At 40.6% G+C, this 14,602-nt stretch overlaps 1 pseudogene; it reads left to right on the top strand.

Moving 5' to 3' along the window:
* The first annotated feature begins 227 nt into the window (after positions 1-227).
* On the top strand, positions 228-12,225 carry LOC113616593 (centrosomal protein of 78 kDa-like; annotated as a pseudogene).
* Positions 12,226-14,602: the final 2,377 nt, after the last annotated feature.

The following is a 14,602-nucleotide window of genomic DNA, read 5'->3' as shown; positions in this document are numbered from 1 at the left end:
TTCAGCCTTTCCTGTGTCCCTCACAGAGTGCCCGCTCTCTCCTGGGCGGGGCGAGCACAGACAGCCGGAGTTTAACTACTTTTAAAATTCCTTGATACAACCATGTCTCACTTTTGTTTGGATCAGTCAGCAAACGTTTTTTGTAAACCCCAAACCCTCCACAGCTCCTACCTTTCGCGCCGCCCTAGTCTCAAAGCTCCCGCGACTGCTCCTCAGGCCGCGTCGTCATGGGAGGCGGGTCTGCGTGCGGACGCACGGCGAGCGCGCAGAAGTCCTCGAGCCCCGCCCCCACGGGCCCGCCCGGAGGCTTAAACCGCAACCCCGCGGCTCTGGAGGGCGTTGATGCCCGCGCCAACACCAGGCCGTGCGTGGGCTCCGGAGCGCGGCATGGAGGGGCCGGCCTAGCTGGAGCCCGTGGCCCTATGTCTTCTGGCTGCGACTCCGGTCCTGCGCACGCTGCGGGGCCGCTGCCGCCGGGCGGTGAGCGCCCGAGGGGCCGGGAGGCGAGCCGGGGCCCCAGGCGGGTGTGGGCATCGTGTCCGCAGCCAGCGTCCCCGAGGCCACGCTCGGGCCATGATCACTCGGTGAAGCTGGGCCGGGAGAGCGCGGCCGACTTCTTGCGCTCTGAGGACCTGTGCGCGCTGCAGGGTTCGGTGCCTCTGCCCGCCTTGCCGCTTCCCTGCAGGAGGGCCTGCTGGAGTTAATGCCGACAGCCTCCACGGGGTAGACTGGGCGCTGCTCCTGAGCACCCTCTGCCCCTAATCTGTATCCAAAGCTGCTTCCAGCCACGGCTTGGCGAGACAGGTTTGTACTTCCCGCTTCCAGGGGCTGTCGTGTGGGCGCTACGAAGTGGAGTTTTAGATGGTACAAGGTGGAGGGTGGGCACTAGAACCGGTGCCCAGTGCCCGGGTGTGCGTGCAGTAGGCGGGGCGTGCGGCCTAGGACTCCTGCCAGCTCGGTGACCCCGGCCGAGTGCCTTAAGGCTTCAAGGTCTCAGTGTTCTCATCTGTAGCATGGGCTTAATAGGACCCAGTCTCTGTGGCGGTTACAAGGATTCACTGTGCTCATGCTTGTAGGTTCTACAATGTAGTACACTGAGCAGTTTGGAGCATCGTTAATTGTTGCACAGATGTTACCTGGTCTGTTGAATGACTTTGCCTGGTACACACCAAAGCGATTAGGAAATGCGTATATCCCCGCTTCATTTCCTTTCCATTAAAACAGGGCTCAGGGAAAAAAAATCTTTTTTCAATAGTCGTATCATGTAGTGGAAAGAGCACCGGTGTGAAGGCAGCTTAGGGTTTGAATTCCAGGGTTTATGCTCTCTGTGGCCTGGGCAGGTTACTTTTGAACTGCAATCCCCACACTTGTAAAATGACTTTAAAAACCACTCTTTCTGTGGGTTCTTAGAATTAATTAAGCAGGTTATGTGTGTAAAGTATCCTGGCACTTGAATGAGTTGTCAGAACCAAGGGCTGCTGGAGACGATGCTTCTGCCCTAGGTAATCTTCTCTTCTGCTGGGCGGCAGGTAAACACAAGCACGGTAGTCAGTGCTCTGGAAGAAGTGAGTTCTGGTGCTACAGAGCGCAAAATCTTTTTTTTAAAATTTAATTATTATTTTATATTGGAGGATAGTTGATTTACAACATTGTGTTAGTTTCAGGTATACAGCAAAGTGATTCAGTTTTACATATATCCATTCCTTTTCAGATTCTTTTCCCATACAGTTTGTTATAGGATATGGAGTAGAGTTCCCTGTGCCATGCAGTAGGTCCTTGTTGATTACCTATTTTATATATAGTCGTGTGTATATGTTAATCCCAAATTCCAAATTTATCCCTCCCCACCCCCATCTTTCCCCTTTGCAGAGCACAGAAACTTGGAAGGGAAAGTTCAAGGTAGACTTCTTGGAGGAGGTGCCATCCTTTCTAAGGATATGTAGAAACTCCTGGGGTAGCAGGAGGGAGCAGTGTGTGTCAGAGTTTGAGAAATATAAGAAAATATGGAAAAACTAAAGTACAGGACTGGAACTCAGGGTTTGGGCAAGAAATGAGAGTTGATATTGGAAACCTACTGGGGCCCGACAGAACGGGGCCTTGTTTGTCCTGTCAGAAGTTTAGATGTTTATCCTGAAGGCTGTGGGAAACACTGAAGAACAGTGAGATGCACTTCTGGTTTTGAGGCTCTCTCGGACCTCCATGTGGAAGGCAGTTGATTGGGTGCAGGGTGAATTGTAATCTAAGGGTCCCACTTAAGTTATAAAAGGTTGGACTGGGTTTTGGAGATCAGAGACAGAATTGGTGGGGCCTGGTGACCAGTTAGAAAAGGGAGGGCAGCAAGCGTGGGTGACAGTTTACAGCTGCATCTTTTTGTGAGATACAGAGCACAGTAGGAAGGGATTGGGGGTGGCGAGAGGATCTTACTTCATCTTCAGTGCTTTGGAGGGGCCTGGTAGATGGGTCTGGGCCTAAGGTACAGATCTGGGCTTTTTGGGAGGACAGGTGTTTGAAGGCATGGGAGATACTTAGGTTACCCACAAGATGATACAGAGAATCATAGGTCTGAGAGTTTTTTATGTGGGTATATTTGAGGGTGTTAATAAGCTGTGAGAAAGTAGCCAACAGAGAAAGGGTGTGAAGATCTAGGAGAGGAAATGATTGTTCATTTGTTTTCAAAAAGCTGAATACTTATTGTGTGCCTGGCCCCTTTTTTAGGATCTGGGGTTCACACCATCTGTTATCTCTCCTGCAAGGACAGTTCAACTCATCCCCTGGTGAAGAGAAGTCAGATTATTCTTTGCATCCCATTCAGGTGTAGGAACTGTTCTGTACCTCTGATGGGACTTTACTTAACCAAAGTAATAATGTAGAAATCAAAAGAAATTATAGCTGGAAGGGACCTTAAAGGCTACTGTACTTAATTTTGCCGAATATTTTACATTGAATTTAAGAAAAATTTATTGCAGAGCCCATTCTCTTCAGAGTTTCTTCACTGAACTTTCTTTATGTCTTCAATCCAGTGGGTCCAGCTTGTAGATTTTGGCCTCCTCCTAAATTTGCTTCTTCATCCATATTACATTTTGCCTGGACTATGGCAGAAGTTTTTGGGTGATTTCGCAGCCGCTAGGCTCAGTTCCTCTAAGTTCCTCTGCCTGCATGGATCGAATGATCTTCTACCATAAAAAGATATGCCTAAAATAATGCTGCTAATGGCTTGCCCACACAGAGTTAGTGCATACTAGCCGCCCAGCGTGTGCTCTGCACAGAGGCGTGTAGTCTGAACTGTGCTTGGCCAAGCCTCATGGGGCTCTTTGGCCCTGAGGAAGCGGAGCTTTCTGTGGTCACTCCCTTTATCTAATTGGTCCTTCAGCAGCGTGGCTCCTTTTTCTAATCAGCGGAGGCACCCTTACTCAGCCAGTGGTAGCCCCAGGCCTCATCACCTGTGGGATACAAGCCATGCTCTCTCCCAGGCTTGCTTGGGCCAACATCTCTATTTTCATTTCTGTCTCTTCTCACACTTGGACCCCTGCCCTTTAGTCATCGCCACATGCAGTGTTTACTGTGCCCAGCCGGTGTCAGCCTTGAGTGTCATTGCACAGGTGCTCCCTCTGCAGTTAATGCACCTCCTCCTCCAACTCTGCATAGCCTCATCTTTCTAGATTCTGCTTCGGGGTTATCATGAAGCCATCACTTGGATATAACATTCTGCCTCCAAAGGAACCTCTGTGCATAAAGGTTATGTTTCTTTATCTCATGTGATTGAAATTTTGAGTTTACACATCTCCCTCCTTAATGAAGGCTTTAAGGGCAGGAGTCGTTTCTAATCCTTAGCACAGAGCAGGTGCTTTTTTTTTTAATGCTTTTTAATGATGATAAAATGTATGGTTTAAACCACTTATTTTACAATAATTTTGCTTTAGATTCTGGCAGAAATAAAGTTTACAGAAGTCGTGTTCCTGCGATAAGAAATAAAGATGTGACCTCCAGCTGTGTAAAGCTCTTAAATGCTGTGTAAGTGCGTCGGGTGCGCTAAGGAACCTGGAGCTAAGTGGGCTAGTTGTGAGAGAGACTTAACTGTGTTAACAATGGTAAGCCTTCATTGTGTCCTGCCGACATTTGATAGTTGCTGTTGGGGCAAACTAAACCAGTAAAATTTTAAACTCTTCCTCCATTTTAAAGGGATTGAATAAATTGGCCACTTTGGTGCACCTGTGTCCTGCGAATTGTCCAATTAGAGATGGAGGTTTAGAAAGTGAGTTTCAGTCTTGTTTAAGTCTCTTCCCATCAGACTGGTTTTGTGATTTCCTACACACCATGTTACTTCCTGTCTACCTTTTCTTGGTGTTGTTCATGCCTGCATTGTCTCCTGTACCTGCTCAAACCTTGGTCCGTTCTCATTTGTACCATGAAATTTTGTCATGCTGGATACTGTCAGAACTAATTTTACTTAACTTTGTGTTAAGCCACAAACCACACATTTTGTATATTTTCTGTTTTTATTGTTTGTCTATATTTTTATGGTTTTCGTCAAGAAATATTATGGGAAGGGAAATAGCAAGATGTAAAGAGCAAAAGTCATCATTCTCTTTAAATTGTTAGAACATCTAGCTGCAATCATAATTATGATGCACTGTGGTATGTGTTAAAAGAGGAAATACATGTAATGTCCCATAGGAGCAGCAAACTCAGTGGTGTTAGTGGGGGTGTGTCATGGAAGTAATCAAAAAGCACGTGACTGTTGGTTGGTGTCCTGAAACATTAGTGTGTGTTCCCTGTGTCCAGTAGTGGTCTGGAGGGGTCAGGAAGCTTGCCTTTCAATTTGAGGGAACAGAGAGTTTGAGGTCCTCTCTCTTATATTGCTCTAGTATACTGCATAGCACCTAATAAAATACTGGGTTTATAGTTGACTTTTAAGTCACTGATTGATAAACATTGGGATGTATTTTTGGAAATGAAAATAGGAAGAATCTTATGCTTTTTATTTTTTTCCTTTTTTTCCTATATCTGAAAAGATATGTAGTACTTTGCTGAGTGGTTGGGAATAAAGTTTGCAGTATTCAGTGTATTCAGTTTTAGTATCTAAATAGAATTAAACTGTTGCAATAAACTGGAATAACACTTTGTTACTGACAAGTTTTAGAATGCATCTGTTCGTCAATTACCTGTTTGGGAAGATTGTAGTTAATGATTTTGAGAATGTGGCTATAAACCTCCAATTGACTCAAGAAAAGCAAATAAGTCAAGATTGACAAATGTATAGGCTCTTCATCTTATTGTGTGTGTGTGTTTTTTTCCTTTTAGTTATTTTTCAAGGTATAAAGAATTCTATCACACTTAAGACAAGTTAAGTAAACTTCATGGGGTGTAATCTGACATGGCAGGGAGCAGATCACATGGCCTAGATCTTAAAGGTGATTTTATGTTTAAACTTTCATGAAAACATATGTGATTGAAGCACATTAATATATTGATACAGATGGCAGTTCATTTTTGTCTTTTTTTTTTTTTTTTTTTGCGGTACGGTTCCCTCCCACTCTTGTGGCCTCTCTCCCGTTGCGGAGCACAGGCTCCAGACGCGCAGGCTCAGCGGCCATGGCTCACGGGCCTAGCCGCTCCGCGGCATGTGGGATCTTCCTGGACCGGGGCACGAACCCGTGTCCTCTGCATCGGCAGGTGGACTCTCAACCACTGCGCCACCAGGGAAACCCTAATTTTTGTCTTTTGATACATGTGAGTGCAGCTTTCATTTTGCTGAAAGAATATGACCAGTTTTCAGTTTGGGATTCTACCATTTAGTAAAGTTACTCCACTTAATTTTAGAAATAAGAGATTTAATATATAATACCTAATAATACTTTTATGTATTTTAGTTACTGAAAATATTTATTGTAATACTGTGAAGAAACTATGCCGTTATAGTCTTCAAGACTTAAATGAATCAAGTGTTTATTAGCTGCTGTAGTTTTTAAACTAATAAAAATCAGTACATCAGCAATTTGTAAATGCAGTTTTTAAAATAATGCCTTAACAACTTTACAGTGGTTATAATGACTGTATTTAGGCCTAAAGTTATTTAATAATTTGACATGAAGCCTTTTTAATAGTTTGATGGTGCAGATCAGGGATAGGTAATCTATGGCTGGTGGGCCAGATCCAGCCCGTCGCCTGGTTTTGTAAAGGAAGTTTTTTTGGAACATAATCGCACCCATTGTTTACATGGTAGTTATGGCTACTTTCACCCTACGCCAGTGGGGCAGAGTAGTTGCAACAGAAACTGTATATCCCACAAATCTGGAAATGTTTAAATTTAGGTTTTAAAAATTGAAAAATTCTTTGAACCTATACAGGGCAAGTCCATTGACCCCTGAGGTAGAAAACAGCCAAGAACTTTGGTGCCAAAGCCAAATGGCCTAGGTTCAAATTCCCTTTCTCCCATTTCATAGCTAGTGACCATGGGCAAATCACTTAACCTCTATGCCTCATTATGAGGTTTAACTGAACTCATTTGTATAAATAGTGCCTGGCGCATACTAAGCACTGTGCAAGTGATTGCTGTTGTTTCTGCTTGGAGCTTTTATAAGTTATTGTTAATAGAAAAATGACACTAATGATTTTCCTTTTAGAGTATCAAAGGCACTTTGAGTATTTTATTTTTTCAAGAATGTAATATGACTTTTTTCATTTACAGTCAGTGTTCCCTGTTACCAAAATTTACTTTATGAATATAAAGAATTGAATGTCTTTAAGACAGTACTTGTGCTTAGATGTCAAACCATTATCTTCCCAAGGCACATCCAACTGGCTCTGCATAGTCCAGGCCTCTGAAGTTTGTGTGCACACCCTAGGTAGCATGTGAGATCCATTTTGTAAATATAGTTTTTAAAATAATGCTTGGAACTTCCCTGGCGGTCCAACAGTTAAGACTATGCGCTCCCAATGCAGGGGGCTTGGATTCGATCCCTGCTCAAGGAACTAGATCCCACGTGCCTGCCGTAACTAAGAGCCCACATGCCACAACTAAAAGATCTGGCATGTTGCAACTTAAGACCTGGCACAGCCAAACAAACAAACAAATAAATAAATAAATATTTTTTAAAAATAAGTAAAACAAAATAATGCCTTAGGAGTTAGGAAAAGAAAATATTAGAACGTTTTTACCTTTGTATTATTTTAAAAAATCTGTGTAGTTTATCATGTACCTAAATTATATGTATGGAACTTTGTGTATATAATTTGTTAATAAATAAGATGCTTGTTAAAAAGTTTTCTTATGGTTTTCCCAGTCAGGTGTTTGGAGGCCATTGGAGGACAGAATGATGAAATATAGAGCCTCAGCAAAGATAGAATTTAGAACCAATTCCCTGACTTAGAAGATAAGGAAAATAATTCATAGACTGTAATTGAGTTGTCCAACTTTACATAAGTGTTCAGAAACAGGAAATCCAGTGGCTAGAATCTAATCACTGACTGACTAGAATCTGGGTCACTGGACTCAAACCAGAAGTGACTGTTTCATTTCTCAGGTTGATGCTCCTGGCATATATACTTGATATGTGTGTGTGTAAATCTCTGACATAATAAGCCGTACTCAGTAGGCACACACTGTTTCCTTATTCAAGCATCTTAATTTCATCCCATTAAATCTTTGAAGTATCAGACTATCAGAAGGCATGAAGAAACCTGGGCTGAGAGTCTTCGTTCCAGGAGACCTGATCTTGACTGTATGGCTGGTTTGAGGCGCATCACTCTGAACTGCAACACGCTCATTGGTGACCTGGGTGCAAGTGCTTTGGCAGAATCTCTTAGTGAGGATTTATGGCTTAGAGGTAAATTCTAAAATTGAAAATACTGAATTTTTAATATGATATATGCTTAGCTTTTGGCATGATACTGTTGTGATAGGATGTTTCTTAAAGCCTCATTTTACTGATAGCTTTTATTTTGCTTTTAAACTTTCTCTAAGAGTTGCATATATCCTTTATAGAAAATACAGAGTAACAAGAGAACAATTAATACCCAGATATAATCACTGTTCATTTTGGTGTATATACTTTCAGTCTTTTTTTTTCTATAAATATATTTGTACACTTAGGGATTACAAAAGTAGAATTGTAGTATACTTGCTATTTCATATTCCTGCTTTTTTCACTTAATGATGTATCATGTAGTATTGCATCGTATTGATGTCCCATAGTTTAATCAATTCTTTGCCATTAGATTTAGACAGTTTGCTTTTCCCTGTCACAAACAATGTGAATACGTTATATATACATCTCTGTGTCCATCGGGCTTACTTCTGTAGAATAAGGTACTACAAGTGGAATGACTAAGTGTGACATATTTTTAAGACTTTTGATACACATGGCCAAATTACCACCCAGAAATGCTATGCCAGTTTGTAGTCCACCCCAACAGTAGATGTGAAGCCTGCCTCTCACAAACACTGGCTTGTAGCACTTGTAAAAAAATGTAAAACTACAAAAATGAGTACCTCTCCATTTTCTATGCAAGTGGGATTACTCCAAATTCTATAACATTTTTCAATTAATTTAGTATGAGCATTTTAGCAAGTCAGTAAATTTGCATCTCCTGCATCATTTTTTGGAATTGTTCAGTATTCCATTATATGAATATGCCACAATGCACATAGCTTATCCATTCTTGTGTATAAGCTTTGTCCAGGTTTTCAGTTACAAATAGTCCTCTGATATATATCCTTACCTATATCTCTGACTATTTTGGTTAAATTCTTAGAAAGAGAGTTGTTGGATCAAAAGGGTATAGACATTATTTAAAGCCTTTTCCTACAGAATCTTGCCTGAATCTGATAGGAGAATAACCACATTTTGTTTTATTTTGTATTCATTTGATTTACTGGTGAGGTTTACTGGCTGTTTGTATTAATTTGGCTATTTGGTTAATTATACCCTGTGTCCATTCTTCTGTAGTGAGAGTTTGTAAGGGTTGTATGATATCCTGTCAGATCCATATGTCTGACTTGCTATTTCTATGTGTCATGGGGGTGTTGAAAGACTCCACTTATTTTAATGTGATGGTCCACTCAACACTTAAATAAATGACTCATGATTGTTATATTTTTTAATACCTGTGCTTTGGTGATGATCCCTTTGGTTTAAATGAGTAGGTTGTTCAGCCCCACAACTACTAGAATTCATGATCAGTTTTTCTGGTTTTTGTCTGACTTTTTATGGAGAGAGTTCTTGACCATCATATTTCATGATAGGTTTTTAGTATGTATTCTCTATTCACACATTGTTTGAATTTGTTATTATTTGTAACCTCTTAGACTTGTCTTTTTTTCCTCTAAAACTAACAGTTATTACATTTCTTCTATTTTGTTTTCCCCTTTTAACTAGTTTCATGTGTGATTTGGAGCTGAAGATCATGATCAAAAGAATGCAGTGCATTTCTGAGCTCCACCAGGTTTTGCTTGTGAGGTTTACATGCCACTGCCGCCCTTGCTAATTATGAACTGAGATTCATTTTGTGATGCTTTTTGCTCATAGGTTATATACAGTTATTCTTCAGTTCTGTAATTGTAAAATATGTTGGATGATTTATTGGGACTAAAGGCAGGGTTATCATTGCACATCCAAGAAGAGGTTTTTAAATTGGATTATGCATTATGTGTGTGTGTATACATTTCTGTTTTTTTCCATATCCAAAATTACAAACCTGCCATGACTTCTCTTGTGCAGGACTCTTCCACACGTGAGAAAATGGGAGCTGTCTATATGTTAAATCTGTATAGACTTCGCAAATGACCTTTTGTCTTTCATCGAAAGCACTGAACCTGCAGCAGTGTGGCCTCACCAGTGAGGGAGCAAAGGCTTTACTAAAGGCCCTTGAAACCAACAGAACTCTGCTCGTTCTGGATATAAGAAAAAATCCACTTATTGGTATGTGCTCACTTTTTTTTAATTGATAAACACATAGGAAAACAAAAAGAATTTGTTCACGTATTGACAGTTTTTAAAACTTAATGTGTTTAACTTTCCTCATCATATACAGCTGGCCCTTGAACAATGTGGGGCTAGGGGTGCCGACCCCTACGCAGTTGAAAATCTGGGTATAAGTTTATAGTCAGTGGTTCCGCATCTGTGGATTCAACCAACCTTGGATCGTGTAGGATGATAGTACATATTTATTGAAAAATATCCGTGTGTCAATGGACCCGCGAGGTTCAAACCCATGTTGTTCAAGCTGCAACTGTACTTTTCTAGTGTTGCACTTCCCTTATGTCTTTAGCAGATAATGTACTAATTAAAGTGAATTATACTTGTAAATTGTTCTTATCTCTACTCTAAATAGAGGTGAACCTAGATACTAAGCCTGCTTCCACGAAGAGCATTATTTCTTTCCTGTGCAACCTCTGAATTCTTGCCAGAAGTACTTTATTCATTTGTCAGATTCACAAGTAATTTTTTTACTATCTTCTGTGTGCCAGATATGGGTTTAGGCACTAGGGATAAAGCAGTGAACCAGACAGACAAAAGTCTTGCCCTCATGGAGCTTACATTCTAGTGAAGGAGTTCAGATAGAAATGAGTAAACAGATAAGTCATATAATTTTAGGTAGTAGGAAGTGCAAAAATATCTTAATGTAAGGAGAGTGAGGGGGGGTAGGTAGGACTCCATTGGACAGGTTTGTTAGGGGATGGCTTTACTGGAGAAGTGGCATTTGAATGGAGACCTGAATGAAGAGAGGAGCAAGCCATGGAAGAACTGGAGTAAGCACATTCCAGGACAAGGAGGCAATGAGTATGCAGGTATGTAGGTGGGTGGAGTATTTAAGGAAAAGCAAGGAGGCCAACATGGCCAGAGTACTGAGTGAAGAAGAGTGTGGTATGACATGAGGTCAAGGAGCTAGCCAGGGGTCTGCTCTTGTAAAGTCTTGAAGGCCAGAGTAAAGATGTGGATTCTTCTAAATGAGTAGAGGGTTTTGAAGTGGGACAAGGCATGATCCAAATAGTATCTGAATAAGATGACCTGGTATAGAGAATAGACTTGGGGGGATAAAGAAGAGAAACAGGGAGGCCAGTTAGGAGACTATCACAGGGTTCCAAATAAGAGATGTTTATGGCCTAGGTTAGGTTGGAAGTTTGCAGCAAGTGAAAAGTGGTTGAATTCAGGTTGTGTTTTGAGGGTGTAGCTAACAAGGCTTGCCGATAGATTAGATGTGGGTTATGAAGGAGACAGTAACAAGGAGACAAGTCATTGATGATTATGTGTGCAACTGGGTGGTATCACTTAGAAGGGGGCTGATGGGAGGAGCAGCTTTTGAGGGAATATCAGGACTTTGGTTTGTTATCTTGGATGCCCTTTAGGTATCTAAGTGTCTGGACGGTGCTTAGACTGTACTTTCTATCCAAAGGTATCTAAAGCCACTTTAGATGCAAAATGTTTAAAGCTGACCTTTGCTGCTGCCGAAATAGTAGCCACTGGGGGCAGTCTGCAAGATGGCATCTTAGGTTTTTGAGGAAGAAATTAGAATACACAAAGTGGGAAATAAGTGTATAATTACATAATGTAGACTTCATATTTAATTTTATGGGAAAAGCAATAATTAGTTGGCTTTTGGTTTTAAATGGAAATAGCCACTCATTGGGAAATAATTAGTCTAATTTCAATTTATTTTACTTTAAATCATTCTGTGATGAAAGCAGTTACCAAAAAAGGTCTCCAGAATGGAAAGAGTGCCAAGTTAGAGGCATATAACATGTTTTAATTCTCTTGGAAGAATTTCTCTTTAATGGCTTGTTTTTCTTTCCTTTTTAAAAGAAAATTATCAAGGTACTTTCTGCCATCTTAAAACTAAGTTTTTAGTCAAATGAAATGGCTTTTCTGTTTTTGAAAATGTTGTGTGGTGCTTTAAGTTAGCTTCCCAGAAATGCAGATTGAAGACCTTTTATTAACTTAAAATATCTTAATTTCCAATGAAGATCAAACCCTCCTAAATTACCTGTAACTTAAATGGCATATTTATCATTTCTGTCTCAGTACCAGTGGATAACTTCTCCATCGGTGAAGGAACCATACAAAGCTGCTAGACAGAAAAGGAGAACTATAATTTTGGAAAGTGGTTGAAAAGGAAAAGCTACTATTAGAATTGGTAACTCTTTCTTTTTTTTAATGCTACTAGAACTTATACCCCTTATATATCCGGTGTGCTAAAATTAAAACAGCATTAATGGTTATTCCTCAACGGTTAGCTGTCAATATTATTTGTGGTTCTTATGGAACGCACCTAGGATGTTCCTGACACATAGTGTTTAATATGTATTAGATATTAATTTTAATGTGATAAAGCTCTTGAAGTGACAAAATCCATATCCAGATATGAGGTCACCTTTTCTCCCTTTCATGTGGGGTCCATGCCTTAGGAAAGAGAGGGAAGCATGTGATGTGTCTAGTGACAACCCCAAGATAAAATAAAGTAGGCAGAGCCCTTGGCGCTTTACAGATATGAATACCTTTTATTGTCATCACCACCCTGTGAACAGTGTTTTACAGCAGCGCAGACAGGTTAGAGTCAGGTGCAGCGGGGAAGTGGGATCAGGCAGGAGAAGGACATGGGGAGAGTCGGGGAGGGGGCTGGTTCCAGAGTCTTTACTAAGGAAACAACAAAAATCACAGATGATAATGACTGTTTTTTCAAAATGCAGGAATCAGTGGAAAAACTAGAAATGATCATGTTCAGAATTGTGATCAGTTATGTCTAAGTATGTAAAAGTCAGTTACTTTCCCATAAGCCAGAAATAACAATAAAAAACAAGGAAAGATCCCATTTGCAATAGTCACAAAAATTAGCAAATATCTAGAAGTCAGTTCAGTGTTCACCTGAAAAAGTTAGTGCAAAAGGATAGATGAAACATATTAAACATATATGTTAACATTAATAAAATGTAATGTTAACATATGATCTATTAACATGTAAAGCCACTGGCAGAGGGAAACACAGATCGGTGGAAAAGTCCAGAAACTGGTCCCTGTTTACTTGAGAATTGTATTTTAACTTAGACAATTTTAAAGTCTAACTTGACTTTTTGTCTGATTGACTGATTGAAGCATTGATAATTCATTTAAACAGAAATTATATATTTGCATCACAGCATACACAAATTCTAGTCAGTCGAAAAGATGCAAATGCAACTAAATGCAAGAAGCAAATATAAAATACAGGAGAGAATTTCTGTGTAAGTGTAGGGAGTACAGAAGCCTTCCTAAGTAAGCCATAAAACTCAGAAGCCATAAAGTAAAAGATATTTAATTACATGAAAATTTAAAACTTTCCTACAGTTCAAGACATAAACAAAACAAAATGACAGACACAAAAGTTTGGTAGTGTATTAACATATAAAGGTTACTGTTGATATAGAGGAGAACCCACAAATAAATGAAAAAGGATAACCAAATTTTAAAAAGGCAGGGGATGGTTTCTACCCGTATGAGCAAACAACTCAGAAGAAACACAGCTGGCTACTAGACAAATGAAGAGGGGCCAACTTCTTTAGGAAATGCAGATGAAAACCATGGGATTTTCTTCCCCTCTGATGGGCAGAAATTCTAGACTGATAACATCTGGTGTAGACGAGGGAACAAGCACACTTTGCCTATGTTAAGTACAATAAATGTGTTCAATTCTGGAGTGAGGTTTGCAGCGTCCATCAAAGTTCAAAACTCTCTTGCTCTTTGACCAAAGACTTTTACTTCTAGGCACCTGCCCTCTGCCAGTACTCTGCCTTGCACAGAAGTGTGCATAAAATCAGGCACCCCCAAGTCCAATGAGGGATACTTACGTAATGGAGAAAATCTAGAGACAACCCGGATATCCTTCAGGAGGGGTCTGATGAAGGAAATTAGGATCCATCCGTGGTATGGAGTAACGTGTGTGTGGAGAACGGGGAAGGTCTGTGAGCAAACTGGGAAGATGACCTGATACATCATCAGGTCAAAAGGAAAAAGAGCAGGTGTAGAAAAGGACATTTCTGTTATTCCACTTAGAAACCCACAGTGTTTGTATTTGTAAATACTATATATGTATATATGTACATATGGAAACACGCATATATACACTTATACACATTTGTGTATCTGATCCTGAAAATGCACAAAAAAACGTTAATGGCAACCACCTGTATGGAAGGGAATAGATCTTTATATTTTTACTCTAGTTTTCCTAATCATGTGCAAATTTAGAGTTAATTTTTTATTTAAAAGTTAGGCAGTCAGAAGAGGCCTAGTGACTCTTTTGCGGGCTTCTCTCACCTCAGGATGCACTCGTCGCGCCCTTGTTGTTTCTGGTTTGTCTTTTGGAGCAGACACCACTGAAACGAGCGTCTTGTCATCGCTTGCCAACTGCCTGCGGTTTTCTTGCGCCCTCCTAACCCTCACCACCTTTGTGAGATTCTGTTTCGCGCTGAGGTGGTGCCTTTCCTCTCACACACACCCCTCTTATACCTTGGGAAGTCCCGGGGTTTCTCAGTGGGCATTCTAGAATACTCTTCCCAGAGATGCAGTGGGTTTGTTTTTCAGCCACATGCATTTGGGGAAAACTCTGTTCCTGTATGAATTATCCTCTT

This window comes from Aethalodelphis obliquidens, unplaced genomic scaffold, assembly GCF_003676395.1.
Source record: "Aethalodelphis obliquidens isolate GAN/ISIS:26980383/991018 unplaced genomic scaffold, ASM367639v1 scaffold189, whole genome shotgun sequence".
Classification (NCBI taxonomy): domain Eukaryota; kingdom Metazoa; phylum Chordata; class Mammalia; order Artiodactyla; family Delphinidae; genus Aethalodelphis; species Aethalodelphis obliquidens.
The sequence above is the reverse complement of the archived record's forward strand: the minus strand, read 5'-3'. Positions and strand labels throughout refer to the sequence as shown.